We start from the raw sequence: 4,041 nt of genomic DNA, 5'->3' as shown, positions 1-4,041 counted from the left end.
ATAGTCCGGCTGTCCGGACACCCCCTAGTCCAGGACTCCCTCACTTGTAGTCAGTGCAGTTCTTTTTCTGCGGTTTGCTATTGGCTGCAATAACCTATTTTTTAAAACTAGGCCACAATAACCATGGGCTAATATTTACTGTAGTGACACTGGACCTACGGGCCGTAGAAACATTGGGCCTTCTACGGGCCGTAGAAACAATGGGCCTTCTACGGGCCGTAGAAACAATGGGCCTTCTACGGGCCGTATCATCAATGGGCCTTATACGGGCCGTATGACCGATTGGCCAAACATGGGCCAAAAAGACCGCATTCTGGCCGTAAACGGGCTAGAGTTGGAATCGTCCGTTCATGGGCCGACCATAATGGGCCATCGTTAATACGCCGTATTTGATGACGCTATGAAAACGGCCCAACATTTAACGGACCACAAACGGGCCGACTGTAACCACGTGCTGAATTTGGCCCACAAGTAGAAAATGACAGTAACGGGCCGTAAGTAAACGAATGTTGGAAATGAGCCCAAGAATAAATGGGCTCTAATAAGGCCGAAAGATAACATGGGCTGGAAACGGCCCAATGGAAAAACGGGCCGTTAATGGGTATAAAGTGATACACTATTCTATACGGGCCAGTTTCACCACGGGCCGTTAATGGGTGTAAAGTGATACACTGTTCATTACGGGCCAGTTTCACCACTGGCCGTTAATAGGCCAAGTGTTACATAGGGCCTCATATGGGCCGAAAGACATCATGGGCCATACATGGGCCAGAAGTGAAAACAGGCGGGAATCATATTGGATGGCCCAAATGATGCTACTGGGCCTAATTTGAACAGGGCATAACGGGCCTTCGGTTAGTGGGCTGTAAATGGGCTATATGCGAATAGGCCATTAACAGGCTTTCCATGGGTCGGCCCACCACCTTTTCACCAAGTCAAACGGGCCGGCCTTTTCATAGCAATGGGCCTCTTTTGGGCCGTGCCACATGTCGACGTACCATAGGTGCCTTCTGTCTAATGAGTGGATGACATCTGTCCCAGCGATGAATCGACACGTGTTTCCTCCAGCCAATGATGATTTTACACGTGGAAAATCCCCATTGGTCGAGGCTGTTAACGGGTTATCAGATCCAAAACCCGACCCGATAGCTTAACGGCGTTCCGTTACGGTGGATGCCGCGTGTCGGTCACCCTTGACGAAAGCACTTCTGTGACGCGCGATTTATCGTCATGGAAGTGGACACTTCCGTGATGATAATTTTGGTAATGTCATGGAACACTTGTACGACAGCACATGTATGACTATCTTGATTCTGTCAAAAATTTGTCATGGATGTACATGCATGACAAAAAATGCGACCTACTGTGACAAACACGTATCATCACGGAAGTGTATTTTTTTGTAGTGTTTGAATGACCTAAATATATGTTTCAGCCATTTTTTTTCAAGATTGGTCTGTACATAGACGACTGTGCTTAAAAATCGAACCAGAATCTCTGTATATGTCTAAAAAAATAGCCATAAATCCATAAATTCCTATTGCTACTTTACGGCATGTAAAATTGATTTGAGGCAAACTTTTGGCAATTGCCAAATGTTTGCTAGAGATCAGTTTCTATTCCAATTTTGATGCCACATTTTTTTACTATATATATAGGTGCTATATGACGATATCGACAGCGAGGATGAAGATTTCCAGAGGAGGTACAAGAGGCAATTCCTCAGGGAGGTCTATGCGGGAATGCATAACAAGCGTATTAGGACCTGGAACTGGGGCTATCGATGCCCATTTTGCAATCAAAAGCTCTGTGATGCGTATCAAAGTGTTCTGGCGCATGCAATAGGACGAGTCGTTGGCTCCCTTAGGCAGAAGTATTCTCGCACGGTGGTGCACACCGCGTACACCGAGTACCTGGAGAAGCTTCACGATCGTGCCGGCAGATGAGATGAGACATTGGATTGAACTATGTATGGCTATGTAGTGTGTTAATTATCAATGTACTTGAGTATTCTTAATAACGTCGAACCATATATGGTTGAACTATGCTTGGGTAGGACTTATAATATATGCCCGAGTATGTTTAATCTATGTTTACTTATATCTAAATGTGGGATATGGATGCACTCAGTTTGCTTGATGGAGTTTTATGCATATTAGGGTGAATGTTTATCGTGGGTAAAACTTTCAAATTCAACCGATGAAGGAAAAGTGGAACCACCGTGAAACATGGTTAATTTCCCAAACTAAAACCGTGTGCAATGACTTCCATTTTCCCAGTTATGTCAATCACACACGGTTGGCTCTAGCAAACCGTTGCCTCCAAAACTCTTTGTGGGATAGAAAACCCTCACCACCAATTCAAAAAGGAAAAAAGAAAACCCTCACCACCCAATTCGAAAAGGAAAAAAAGAAAACACTCACCATCGCCACGTCACAAAAACCCTCACCTTGCCCGCCACCCACCCCCTCCGGTCCCCATTCACACTTGCACAACCTCCTCCGCGACTCTGCATGGCACCACCTATCGCGCGACAACTACTTAGCTCGACGCTTGTTGCCACCGCCAGGCTGCCGTCAAACCCCACCGCATTTTTCCACTTCCGCTTGCTGCCGCCTATCGCCATCGACTTTCTCAATGTTGCTTCCCATTGACTGATGTCTGCTAGAACTACGTCGGTATTTCCCCAAAGAGGAAGGGATGATGCAGTATAGAGACTGTAGGTATTTCCCTCAGTGATGAGACCAAGGTTATCGAACCAGTAGGAGAACCTCCTCACACTACGTAAACAGCACCTGCACACAAATAACAAATACTCGCAACCAGATGTGTTAAAGGGGTTGTCAATCCCTTTCGGGTATGGCGCCTCAAGATAGGCAAAAACGTGAGGTAAAAATGGTAGATAGGATAAATAGATCGCGGAACATATAAATTGCAGCAAGGTATTTTTGTATTTTTGGTATAATAGATCTTAAAATAAATGCAAGAGAAAGTAGATCGCAAAGGCAAATAAGATAAAAGGAGACCCGGGGGCCGTAGGTTTCACTAGTGGCTTCTCTCGAGAAAAATAGCAAACGGTGGGAAAACAATTACTGTTGGGCAATTGATAGGACTTCAAATAATCATGACGATATCCAGGAAATGATCATTATATAGGCATCACGTCCAAGATTAGTAGACCGACTCCTGCTAGCATCTACTACTATTACTCCACACATCGACCTCTATCCAGCATGCATCTAGTGTATTAAGTTCATGGAAAAACGAAGTAATGCAATAAGAACGATGGCATGATGTAGACGAGATCCATTTATCTATTGCGGTAGATATAGATCTCATCTTGTTATCCTTAGTAGCACGATACATACGTGTCGGTTCCCTTTCTGTCACTGTGATCAAGCACCATAAGATTGAGCCCACTACAAAGCACCTCTTCCCATTGCAAGATAAATAGATCAAGTTGGCCAAACAAAACCCAAATAGCGGAGAAGAAATACGAGGTCTATAAGCAATCATGTATATAAGAGATCAAAGAAGACTCAAATAACTTTCATGGATAAAAACATAGATCTGATCATAAACTCAAAGTTCATCGGATCCCAACAAACACACCGCCAGAAGACTTACATCATATGGATCTCCAAGAGACCATTGTATTGATAAACAAGAGAGAGAGGAAGCCATCTAGTAACTAACTACGGACCCTTAGGTCTACAAAGAACTACTCACGCATCATAGGAGAGGGACCAATGGAAGTGGTGAACCCCTCCATGACGGTGTCTAGATTGGATCTTGGTGGTTCTAGACTCTGCGGCGGCTGGATCAATATTTCATCGACTCCCCCAGGGTTTCTAGAATATTTGGGTATTTATAGAGCAAAGAGGCGGTTTGGGGGCACCCGAGGTGGGCACAACCCCCCAGGGTGCGCCAGGGCCTCCTAGCGTGCCCTAGTGGGTGCTACTCCCCTCGAGCAGCCCCTCAGGTGCTTCCTTGGCCCATTGGCTTTCTTATGGACCAAAAAAATCCTCCAAGAGTTGCGTT

The sequence above is a fragment of the Triticum dicoccoides genome, chromosome 2B (genome assembly GCF_002162155.2).
Source record: "Triticum dicoccoides isolate Atlit2015 ecotype Zavitan chromosome 2B, WEW_v2.0, whole genome shotgun sequence".
In the NCBI taxonomy this organism is placed as follows: Eukaryota; Viridiplantae; Streptophyta; class Magnoliopsida; order Poales; family Poaceae; genus Triticum; species Triticum dicoccoides.
Note: the sequence above shows the minus strand (reverse complement) of the source record.